The following is a 13383-nucleotide window of genomic DNA, read 5'->3' as shown; positions in this document are numbered from 1 at the left end:
CCTAGTATTTCCAAGGAGCAGCTGAGCTCTTAACCACTGCACCACCAGGGCCCCTGTCCAACTATAGACTAATTAAAATGTCACACTAGACATTAACTAGCACGCCTCGCCTTGTTACACTGTTGTATAGTTTGGAGAGTTTTAAATTTCAAGTAGACTGAGGGAAAAAAGTCCATACATGATAAGATTCTGATTGGTATTTCTATAGGGAAACTCCTTGATATGAAAATTATATATTTAGTTTATTGTGTTGCTAAAATAATTATACGTTCTGGAAAGTCACTTATTGTTCATGGAGTATGTTCTATTTCAAATATGATAGTTGATTTTTAATCAAATGAGACCCTTCTGGGAATTATTTTATGGAGTGAAAATCAGCCATCTAACTTGTATTTTCTAGGTCTATATTGTCATAGCTGCCATTTTCTTGAAATAAAACATACCTTTTGTGAATAATGTCTGTTCTATCTTACTAATCCTGGGAAACCTTTTTGTTTCCTCCCTAATATGAAGTAAAGTGTTGCTCCACTGTGGAAACAAAACAATTCAAGCGTTGAATTTGGTATCCAATTCTGCGTGTGGAATACGTTGCTGTCTGTTCTAAAAAATAGCGTTGCTGAATTGTGCAAGTGATGTACGTATGATCTTCATTCCCAGAGATGGGAAAGCTGGCATTGACCGTTTGTGTTTCTCCATCCACAATTACTCTTCTCGTTGTCTTGGAGAAAATGCAATGTTGTTGACTTTGGTGTTAGTGAACCATAGGAAATGCACCAAACATTTTCACTACCAATCTCAAATAAAAGAACCATAAAACTCCCCTTTATACTACGGCAGAAAAACAACAGTAACCAAAGTCTAAGTTTTTGTTGAAAAATAATATGTTCCTTGGCCCCTTAAAAAAAGACATGTAGATCAGCTATTGGCTGAAATACAGCTGGTTAGATGCAAATTAGAGCTTCTGGGCAAATAGACATCATAATTAAAACAAGACAAATAGAGACTGGTATTATAATTATTTAAACCGATGGCACTCAGTCTCCTCAGTTCCAATTTACGATACCATGAGAAGTGAAAGCAATAACTGTTGACAGCTGTTGTCATCTGATATCCTACTTTTGGCCCCAAAAAGCACCTTAAAAATTATGATTGTAACCTTAAAAGAAGTACTTGTCATATCAGTATTTCAGTTAATGTGTCACATGCTTACACAAATGATAATTCAATAAATGGTGCTCAGTATTAGTATTTGTTAAGTCAATATTTATTTGAGTACCTTATATGAATTTCACGGAGACTCAAATTCAGAGTCTTTACTTGGTGCCAGTGGGGAGGAATAGGCTGGAAAAAATGCAACTCTGCATGTTTGCTGTTAAAACTGCTACCTAAGCAGAAGTCCAACTTCCTTTTTAAGTGTCAAGAGCTCAAGGCCTAGTGCTAAGATAGGCTTGAAACCTAAAGAAGATGTGCATGGAGGTTAGCACAGCCATTATGGGCTGCTGATATCTAAAAGTTTGGAAGCCAGTTAAAGCACTTGATAAAATGTTTTAAAACCTGGGGTACAGACAATGTAAATGAGTCAGCTTGTTCTTACTTTGGGAAAAGGCCAGAAGAGAGAGATGATGGCAAGAAAGCAAAGATGCAAGAAAGAGAGTGTTGTCACAAAACCAACACAGAGTCCAACAAAATTTCTACTCCCTGCTCTAGTTCTCTTGCTGGACACAAACATATATCAGGCAGTTTGCTTTTTCGCTATAGCATCAAACCAAACCGAACCAAACCCATTGCTGTCGAGTCCGTTCCAACTCATAGCGACCCTATAGAACAGGGTAGAGCTGCTCCATAGGGTTTCCAAGGAGTGGCTGGTGGATTTGGCTCCATAGGGTTTCCAAGGAGTGGCTGGTGGATTTGGCTCCATAGGGTTTCCAAGGAGTGGCTGGTGGATTTGGCTCCATAGGGTTTCCAAGGAGTGGCTGGTGGATTTGAACTGCTGACCATTTGGTTAGCAGCCGAGCTTTTAACCACTGTGCCACCAGGGCTCCACAGCATGAAAGGTATACTTTGTTATTGGCCATTTCAAAACCTTATTTTTTTTTCCACAATCCTAGATTTAGGAATTTTAGGAGGTAGAAGTTTCTTAAAAGTTATCAAAATCAAAGCCTTTTCATTTTTTTACTGATGAGAAATGGGGACCAAATATGGCTACATGACTTTTATAATGTTACCAAATTTACAAGAACATGCTCATCGTCATCATCATATTATAATTATTATGGTACAATAAAAAGCAAACATATGGCAGAGGCTCCAAGTTCAGGCTGTTTTGTCAGACAGACCTAGGTGGCTATTCAGCTCTGCTACTTAACTAGTGATGTGACCTTGAACAACCAGCCCCCAGTTACCTCAGCAATAAAAACCATGAGAGTATCTACCCTTATGTAGCTGGTGTGGATGTTTAATGAGCTAAGACATATAAAGGCTTAGTACATTATGTGACATACATTAAGTGTCTAATAAATGTTTGTTGTTAATACTTGAGGTTTTCTTAATGTTACAAATAGAATGTTACCTATAGAAGAAATCTGAAATGCAGTTAATGTTAAAATAATGTATAATAATGTTAGAATTATGCATTTTGAATGCCAATACTTGTTTGATCATGCATGTGTTCTTACTAACGTGTCATACTATGGCAGTAGACATGGGCTTCATTACAGGATGAGTATTACCGTATTTTTACTCAAATAATGCATGCCTTCTACATTTATTTGCTTGCAGCACCCTCCCCTGAGAGGTATTTCATAAGCACACTATGCTAATGTTTTTACAGCAACTTGTGGAAGAGGATTGGCATGGTGTGCTTGTGAGGGTGTCTCCCGGGGAGAGGGCACAGCTGGCAAACCAACGCAGAAGGCACACATTTTTTGCAAAAAACACAGTATTCTGGAAAATTAATTTCTATCTCCCCCCTGAACACAATATGTGTACTAAATTTTTTGTACTTAAATGAAGCTTTATCTTTAGAAATTATTGATTTTAGAATTCTTAGTTCTTCAACAAGTCTATCCAAGTGTAGTTATAACAGAAGAAAATGATCCCCTTCCTTACTTAAAAAAAAAATTAATGGACACTTTATGTCACCCATGTCACCCATGTGGTGGTTAAGTGCTACAGCTGCTAGCCAAAAGGTTGGCAGTTCAAATCCACCAGGAGCTCCTTGGAAAACGTATGGGGCAGTTCTACTCTGTCCTATAGGGTCGCTATGAGTCGCAATCGATGGCAACCAACCCAAACCCACTGCCGTCGACCCTATAGGACAGAGTAGAACTGTCCCATAGAGTTTCCAAGGAGTGTCTAGTGGATTACAACTGCCGACCTCTTGGTTAGCATCCATAGCACTTAACCACTACGCCACCAGGGTTTAAACTGTTAAGAAATGAAATGACGTATTGCATTGGGTAAATCTGCTGCAAAAGACCTCTTTAAAGTGTTAAAAAGCAAAGATGTCACTTTGAGGACTAAGGTGCACCTGACCCAAGCCATGTTATTTTCAATCACATCATATGCATGTGAAAGCTGGACAATGAATAAGGATGACCAAAGAAGAATTGATACCTTTGAATTATGGTGATGAGGAAGAATATTGAATTTTCCACCCTCTTGCACTTTCCTTTTCTATAAAAACCAAAAAAAGAACAAACCCATTGCCATCGAGCTGATTCTGACTCATAGCGACCCTATAGGACAGAGTAGAGGTGCCCTGTAGAGTTTCCAAGGAGTGCCTGGTAAATTCAAACTGCTGACCTTTTGATTAACAGCCCTAGCACTTAACCACTATGCCACCAGGGTTTCCTTGATGGTAACAGGTTTGGGTTTTTCGGTTTATGTCACATAAATGTGTGAATGTCCATCAAGAAAATTGTAAGAGTAAAAAATATTCTTTTTGACAAACTCAGGAAATTCAAGTATAATATTTCTTAAGATAGGTACACAGAATAATTTTACAAAACAAAACATCAAACCATCATGGCTGTCAAGTGCCTTATGAAGGTTTTAGTGGTAGTCACATTCATTTTATATAGCGAAATACTGCCAAGTCGTTCTTAATGACTGAAGTTGACTAGCATGGAAAAATGCAGTAAGTCTCCTGTGTTGACAAGAAATCCTCCCGAATTTGCCAAGCAAATGCCAATTTATCAGAAATAAACCTATCAAAGGAGATTATGGTGTAGAATAGGGAAAGAGGTTTCTGAATGAGTACGTACCGCGTGACTGATATTCATTAAAACAGAAACTATAAAAAGACCCGAATCGTTTAAAATTTGAATCTAAAAAGAGAAGTTCACCCATAAATTTCCTCTTGAATTTTGGCTAAATAACTGAGCATTCTGAAATTATATCCAGACTCTTCATGAAAAAGAACTTGTGCTTGAATACGGTTATGAAAATAGCATGCCAGTATTTTAACCTTAAAACAGTTTAATGTTATAACACTTAGCATTCCACTCCTACCCTAGTCCACCAAATTAATATGTTCCTACGTATTTGTGGGTAAATTAAATCATCATAATTTCAGAGAAGTGGTCCCTTCATTTTTGATTGATCTTTAATTAGCAGTGGCTTAACAGGTCAGCGTTAAGAGGCTCTGTCCCCCAGTGTCTCTTAAGCAGCTAATGATCAATGGAAGATTTATATGCACAGGGGAAATCTACTATTTAAAGAAACTCAGTAGTGAACAATTTTATATAAGGATCCTTTTGTAATTGAATAATCACTCCCATAACTTTTCTCTGTGGTAGTGAAGATTTTTACATTTTCATAAGGTAAAGTTCATCAGTATGAAACTGCAAGTGGCATTTCTAACTCACCCCGCTTGAAGTTCATCCACCCATCACCTCATGTGACTTCCCCATGTCTGTCAGTGGAAACTAATGTCCCTAATGTGACATTCTGCCTCCTCAGAGGAAATATTAAATTTTATTCACCAGCTGCAGGATCAACAGTATTTCATTTTAACCTAATTCTACGAAAATTGATGTGCTAGGGTAGAATATTTCTGTAACCAGAATATCTCATGCCCCGTTATGACAAATGAGTTTATTTTCATAAAGAATACACTTTGAAGGCCATCCTACTATGTGATTGATCTGCCTTGGTTTTATTGAAACGCATCCTAATAGAATGACTTCCCATGGTGTCATTTGTTTTCTCATCATTAAAACTGCGAGGAGAGTTCTGATTCTGAAATTTAAAGGGAGCACATTGTATTTTGATTCTTCTGAAATTTGTATGGCCCTTCTAATTATATCATTCTGCTTATCACTTATTTTTATCTTAATGTGTGCATATGTATTTAATAACATTTTCATTTTTGATATGAAAGTGTATACAATGCGATTGGACCTGTAACTTTATGAATGAGGCTATTACCAAGATGTGCCTAAACATATGCTCCAAAACATGCCAGGTGCTTACACGGGAGCCTACTATGCACAGTATCCAGAAGGTTTTTAAACCTGAGCCCCACAGCAAAATCTCATGAAGAAGCCTCTTTTCAATCTACCGCACAAAAGCCCAACACAATTTTCTCAGAAACACTAAGCATCTTTTTTAAAAATTTTATTTTTTAAATATGTAAAATCTAATTACAACATGTACTAATGACTTGAATAAAAATAAGAAGAAAGATTTTTTTAAAAAAACCTTTAAAAGTGTTGTTTTTGTTTTTTATCCAAAATTCATCTTTACTGAAGCCTTGGCCCAATGGCCTTGTCAGAAGACTCCTCCTACTTCCACTTCCCTTCTGCAATGAGTATGAACGAAGCTTTCAAGTTGCTTAGGATACCAAGGGATTCGGCAATTCTCTCTCCCTCCTACCTCCACCAGTGGTCTTCTCAAACTCACAAACAAGCTACAGGCTTTCTCACTCTCTGAGAGTTTCTGTTTCTAGTTTAATAAAAGCAGGGCACCCTCCTCAAACTTGATGCCAAAGAATCATGTCTACAGAATGTTGGTGGCTCTTTGAGTTGGACGAGAACAAAGGAAAACGCATTACTTTTCTGGCAAAATGAAATCAAGCGCACCCTGTCACATTAACCCATCCCTAGAAACAGGATACTTACCAAATGACGAGCTCTAGGAAATTTTGAGATTATTTCCACAAATATTCACTAGGAAGACATTATGTGAAATAGCTTAGGAAAAATTCAGTGAAAAAGGTTTTGTTTTTCTTCTTAAAAGAAAAACAAAGGAAAAGAAATTTTTTGTGCCAATTTTAAATACAGTTTTATTTAAGACATTGCATTTTCCACTTACGATAAAGTGCTAATAAAGTGCAGTGCTGGCTTCCTTTCCCTATGCATAGTCCATATTCAAGAATTGAGACTACCCAGAAATTTAGTATAGCACTGTCACTTTTAAAACTGCCACTGAATGTGCTACAGATTTGGGTCCTTGAATTGTTTCCTGTGGAACAATATTACGATATCTGTGCTCGGGGATTGGCTTCATCAACTTCTTCAGTGATGGATCCAGAAGAGGCACCACTAGATGGAGGAGTTCCACCACCAGGGAAGCCCCCAGGCATTCCTCCAGGCATGCCTCCTGCACTCAGGTACAGCTTGGTAATGATGGGGTTGCAGACTTTCTCCAGCTCATTCTGCTGATGTTCAAAATCTTCCTCCTTTGCTAACTGATTCTTATCAAGCCAGTTGATAATTTCATTGTACTTGTCAAAAATCTTGTTTGTCCTCATCATTGGTCTTGCCTTGAAGTTTTTCATCTTCAACTGTTCCTTTCATGTTAAATGCATAGGATTCAAGTGAATTCTTAGAGGACATCTTGTCCCTCTGTTTCTCATCTTCAGCTTCGTACTTCTCAGTGTCCTAGACCATATGCTCAATGTCTTCATTACTCAAGCGGCCCTTGTCATTAGTGACGGCAATCTTGTTCTCTTTTCCAGTACTCTTATCCTCAGCTGAGACACTGAGGATGCCGTTGGCATAAATAGCAAAAATGACTTCAATCTGAGGCGCACCACAGAGTGCAGGAGGTATGCCAGTGAGTTCAAACTTGCCAAGTAGGTTGTTATCCTTGGTCATGGCACTCTCACCTTCACAAACGTGAATGAGTACTCCAGGGTTGTTCTCAGAGTAGGTTGTGAAGGTCTGTGTCTCCTTGGTAGGAATGGTAGTATTGTACTTGATGAGGACAGTCATGACTCCACCAGCAGTTTCAATACCAAGGGAAAGAGGAGTGTCAAGAGCAGTAAATCTTGAACATTTTGATTTGTCTCCAGATAAGATAGCTGCCTGTATAGCTGCACCATAAGCAATCAGCACTGATGGTCTTGTTCAATTCTTTTCCACTGAAGAAATCATGAAGAAGTTTCGAATCTTGGGAATACTGATAGAACCACCCACCAGGAGAATGTCATGGATTTATGACTCATCTAGCTTGGAATCCCTAAGGGCTTTCTCCACAGGGTTCAGGGTGCCATGGAACAGGTCACCATTCAATTCTTCAAACGGGCACGGGTGATGGATGAATAGAAGTAGATCCTTCATAGAGAGAATCAATCTCAGTACTGGCCTGGGTGCTGGAAGATAGAGTGTGCTTTGCACGTTCAAAAGCAGTGTGGAGGTGACGAACAGCCCTCTTGTTCTCGCTGATGTCCTTCTTATGCTTGTGCTTGAACTCGGCAATAAAAATTTGATTGCCAAAGTCTTCTCCACCTAAGTGAGTGCCTCCATCTATAGATTTGACCTCAAAGATTCCATCTTCCGTGGTGAGGATTTACACATCAAAAGTGCCACCTCCTAAGTCAAAGATTAACACATGTCTTTCACACCAACTTTTTTATCTGAGACATAAGCAGCAGTTGGCTTGTTGATGATTCTGAGTACATTGAGGCCAGCAATGGTTCCAGCATCTTTGGTAGCCTGACACAAAGAGTCATTACAGTAGGTTGGTACAGTGACAATGGCATTGGCAACAGTCTTCCCAAGGTAGGCTTCTGCAATTTCCTTCATCTTCGTCAGAACCATAGATGACACCTCCTCTGGATAGAAACTTTTGGTCTCTCCCTTATCCTTATATTCTATTTGGACCTTGGGCCTGCCTGCATCACTCTACTCCATGAAGGGCCAATACTTCATATCAGACTGGACAACAGCATCATCAAATCTTTATCCAGTCAGACATTTGGCATCAAAAACAGCGTTAGTGGGATTCATCGCAACTTGGTTCTTTCTGGCATCACCGATCAATCACTCAATATCAATGAAAGAGGTATAGCTTGGGGTGGTTCGGTTGCCCTGATCATTTGCAATTATCTCCACTTTCCCTAGCTGGAAGACACCCACATGGGAGTAGATGGTGCCAAGATCAATGCCAACTGCAGGTCTCTTAGGCATGATTGCTCAGAGTAGGGCCCGGCTAGTTGACAAAAGAAATACAGTCTGAAGAGCTGCCATGGGTTCAATGAGCAGAAAAACAAAATTTTAGTGTATCAGATGATAATGTCAATTAGAAACTTTAAGACTTTGTAATTAATCAATTAAATTTTTAAATGCTTTCTGAATGTTGTGCCTATTTTTGTCTAAATTTACGTACGATGTAATTAGACTATTATTATATGCTTTATTATAATACAGCCTGTTTATTAGCATGAATATTTGCTTCAGAATTATATATCACATACTCTAATTTACAAAAGGATTTATACAAAGATATTATTCTTAGGCATAAATGTAATGATTAGTGTTTTTAAAGCCCTTCTATATTTTTTGGATATTTCCCATGAATAGTGTGTTTTTACTCCAACGCTGTTTATTAGCATTTGCTACAAATTAGAGAGTGGGAGTAACATTTTTATATAATGGAGATAAATAAAACAAGAGTACCTTATATTAGATGAATAAATGAGCTTTCAGCTTCAGGTGAAGTTAAGTGTCACTGAAAATATCAGTTGCTATATATGAAAGAAATGTTAAATCAAGAGGAAATTCTACTGTTGACAGATTACAGGGCAGATGGGCCTTTATTTCCTTCTAGTCACCATTTATGTGCATTACACAAAATAGGGGATTGAGGCAAGTAGATAAACAATTTAGAAGGGAAAAAAATGTATATATATATTCATTTTTGTCTCAAATAGACAGCTGATTCAAACAAAAGTTCATTAGAGGATTTGTTGTTGTTGTTGTCAACTTCCTGTGCCTAGACAAAATTTATACTTGAAGAATTACAGATTCTAATATTTCATAGTTCGGGCTCAGATCATAGGTGACAAGCCACTTAAAAGGCAGGAGTGGTGCTGGCCTCAAGGACAACTAGAACAATGTTGGAATACTCTCTTTCTTCTCTGCTTCTCTTCAGATGGTGTCTTTCTTTACAGAGGTGGAGCACTGCTGGCGGGTGGAGGAGGAGAAGGGAAGACACACAAGGTGGGGGCCGGTATTTTCCTCAGTCTTCTAATCAGAAGTAAAAGTGGAATTTGGAACTCTAGCTGGAGTTTGAAATTCTCTTGGAAGGAACTTTGATTGGCCTAACTTGAGCTTCACATTTAAACCTTGGACAGATCACTATAGCAACAGAGGTGAGGTGCTTTGACTCGGTGGCTGCCGTATGTTCTCTTCCCTGTGGTGAGAAAGCCCATACATTTGTATGAACGCATGAATGTGTGTATTGGGTGGGAGCTTGTACCAGACAAAAGGCAGAAGAAGAAGCAATAGTCATTACAGAGTCCGTCTTTCACATTCGATATCTGTTTTCTTTAACTTCTTTGGCTAATCCACAACTTATTGACTTAGTTGTTACCCTTATTACACCTTTTCATTAACTTAGTGAGGTCAGAACTAGAAAACCTGATGTCTTTCAGAGCAGTCACTCTCAGACTGAAAACTCTTGCCTCTCCTCCCAACTAATACTGATATTCCCTTCCCTTCTTTGTATCTGTAGGGCATATTTCTCAGCACCAGACCTAAATCCATCTCTCTCTTGTCTCTAACCTGTGTGTTACATTATTTCTCAATCTTATACTTAATGTGAACCTCAAACCAGGTGTCAAATTCTAAGCTGTTAGGGACATTTTCAAGTAAAAGATACAGTTCCTGAAAAGATAGAAACTCTAAAGCATGATCATTAACTCAAATGTTATTGTTATTAGGTGCCATCGAGTCAGTTCTGACTCATAGTGACCCCGTGTATAGCAGAACAAAACATTGCACGGTCCTGCACCATCCTCACAACAGTAGGTATATTTGATCCCATTGATAATTGCCACTGTAAATCTATCTCATTGGGAGTCTTCCTCTTTTTCACTGACCTGCTACTTTACCAAGCATGATGTCTTCTCCAGGGATTGGTCCTTCCAGGTAACATGTCCAAAGTAAGCGAGATAAAGTCTCACCATCCTCGCTTCTAAGGAGCATTCCGGTTGTACTTCTTCCAAGACAGAATGCTCAAATGAATGAAATATACATGAGTAAAGTGAGGCCAGGAGTAATACAATAAAGAGTAGTGAGGACCATGGTGAAATGGGTAACATATGTCCTGCTTACAGGGCTTCAAATTCATTTTTAACACCAAAACCAAACCAAACCCATTGCCTTCAATTTCCATTCATAGCGACCCTACAGGACAGAGTAGAACTTCCCCATAGAGTTTCCAAGGAGCATCTGGTGGATTCCAACTGCCAACCTTTTGGTTAGCAGCCATAGCTCTTAACCACTATGCCACCAGGGTTTTCATTTTTAACACCAGGAGGGCTAAATAAAACATGTTTTGTGAGTAGTTTTAGTAAAATGACCTCAGTATCTGATCCCTTGGTTGATGAATCCAGTCTTTGTGCCCACCAAATACGATTTCACTGTGGAGTCACCTTAAAAATCATATAGGTTTGAATTAGGATCTGGATTCAGAATGGCTATCATGGAACATGAATCCGTTCCATCATGCTGCAGATTGCAACATACTATAGAGTGATTTGTAACATCTTTGGAACAACTAACATAAAAGGAGCTCCCATCAGAGAATCAGGGAATTTACAACAACACAGTTAATCATGAAAGGAGAGTTACCCCATTGGGTGACGCAGGAATCATAAAGGTAGAATCAAATGGGCAAATTCTCTTTAGCAATATGCCCCCCACAGAGAAGTAGCTATGCCTCTTTTGTTATTACGTATTTGCTAAGTTAACAAAAGTAGAGACATCTGTTAACTATCTCAGCAGACATTTTTACTTACTCCTCTCTTCACAAATTTCTTCTAGATGTATCTTTGTTCCTAAGGCCCCATACTTGAGAGTGGGTGTCACTTAATTGACTTGCAAGGATATACCAAGAAAAAGATAGGCTAGAAGATCAGTGATTATCCTTGCCTCATTAATTGGAGCCTACAGGTAGTAGGTTTAATGGATTTAATGCAATCATCATTCCTATACATGGTGATCAGGGTCAAGAGTTGGGACAACAGAGAGTAACAGACTCAGTTTGTCAGGCTGTCAGTTTTGATTGGATCAGAAAATCCTCATTGTAAATCGAAAGAATGCTATGGTCCTTGCTTAAAATATTATGTGTTTGCTTCTTGCCTAGAAGATAAAGGAGAGTCACTTCATGATATGGCCCCGTTTTGACTTCATAGTTTCATTTGCCCTTCCACTAAGCCCTCACCACCAGCCAGGCATTCCTGACCATACCATGAACTTGCATGACTGCATCCTTTGCGGATGCTGTGCCCACCATCTGGAATTCCCTTTCTTGCCTCTATCCCTTGTGCCTACCTACTTAAATTTTTAGACTCACCTCATGTCACCTCTATGAAGTCTTGCCTGACTGCACTCCCAATAAAAACCAAAGAAACGAAATTTGTTGCTGTCCAGTTGTTTCCAACCTATGGCATCCCCATGTGTTACCAAGCAGAACTGTCCCATGGGGTTTTCTTGGCTGTAATCTTTATGGAAGCAGGTTGCCAAGCCTTTCTTCAGTGGTGCCACTGAGTAGGTTCAAACCACCAACTTTTGGTTAGTAGATGAGCACAAACTGTTTGCGCCACCCAGGGTCCTTTTGTACCCCCACTAGGCAGGATTAACTATCACCTGTCAAATGCTAGCAAGCCTCTTTTCATACTTGCATTACAGCATTTCTCTCATTCTTTTGTGTACCTATCTTTGTGTGTCTATTTCCCTTACTGCACTGGGGAGTCTTACAGAATGGACTACAGTGTTTTCATCTTCACATCCCTAAAATGTCAGTCAATACCTGATACACAGAAATATATGAATGGACAAATCGTGTAGCATCTACTCAGCTCTAATGCACATAAATAAAAGCCAGCATTTGTAACTGACCTTTTTCAGTAGCTGTATACTACAGAGTAATGGAGTACAGCGCACTAAAACTGTTGGTTTTGATTTGATTGCCTGGTGTGATTGAAGATTCCCCTTCATGGATGAGGGAGACAGATAGGTAGAGAAGGGCCCAGGAGTTTGGCTGCGCTATGAAGATCTAACAGGTAAACCCGGCAATAAATCAAATCCAGATTAGACAGAGGAGTCAAGCTCGGATGGATAGTGAAGGTCAGCAGAGCAGTGGGTCAAGTTTGGAGAAATAAATAGGAGTTAAAAGAACAATTACATATCATAGTCCAGCTAGGAAACTGGTCAAGGGTTGAAGGTTAACTGACATCTTGAGTTTAGGTCAGATCTCTAAAGTTTAGGCAAGTAGAATCCACAATCTTAAGAACTGGAATGAGAAATGAATTCACTAATTCCATGTACTACTTTTTTATTGAGTGTTCACTGGGCACACAGTCTGGTAAAAGCTTCCTGCAGTACAGCCTTGGCTAACTTCAGGGATGATCCTTTTTCTTCAAGAAGAGGCCAAGACTTTCTGTCCTCATTTCCACATTCAGCAGTGAGTGCGTGCCAGCCCTCAGTCAAAGTCAAGGTCCTATAGTTGCAACGTTCCTTGAGTAATGATCATAATCTCTCTTTGCTCCTGAAGTGTTTACATCTGCAAGGCATTTTTATATGTTGGCTCATTTAGCCTCTTCAACAGCCTGTGAGGTCTGTATTGTGCCTCCATTTTACAGATTGTGGCTGAGGCTTATGTGCTAGGCTTCTTGGGACATTTTTAAACATGGAAGTGTATTGATTGTGATTTCCTTCTTCACCTCTTTGTTCAAAGGTTCTAATTGTGAGCAATGCTCTTTTAAGTCATGCCCTCCATGACCCTCCTGTAATATTTAGAATGGACTCTGTCCTTATTGACTACTTTGATTTCTCTTTTATTTCACTGCTAACAGATTCTGCGTATCATGAAATAGAACATTTAATAATAATGCAATTGCACATGAACTTGTCCGCGGGTGGCTTTATACCC

The 13383-nt window shown here is 39.0% G+C and overlaps 1 protein-coding gene and 1 pseudogene across 1 annotated transcript in view; one reads left to right on the top strand and one right to left on the bottom strand.

The window, feature by feature from the left end:
• IL1RAPL1 (interleukin 1 receptor accessory protein like 1) overlaps positions 1–13383 on the top strand; it is a 1405042-nt gene that overhangs the window by 1061749 nt on the left and 329910 nt on the right. The window lies entirely within an intron of this gene.
• LOC126069465 (heat shock cognate 71 kDa protein-like) lies at positions 6479–8414 on the bottom strand (annotated as a pseudogene).

Source organism: Elephas maximus, chromosome X, assembly GCF_024166365.1.
Source record: "Elephas maximus indicus isolate mEleMax1 chromosome X, mEleMax1 primary haplotype, whole genome shotgun sequence".
Taxonomy (NCBI): domain Eukaryota; kingdom Metazoa; phylum Chordata; class Mammalia; order Proboscidea; family Elephantidae; genus Elephas; species Elephas maximus.
This window is presented reverse-complemented; position numbering and strand designations above follow the sequence as displayed.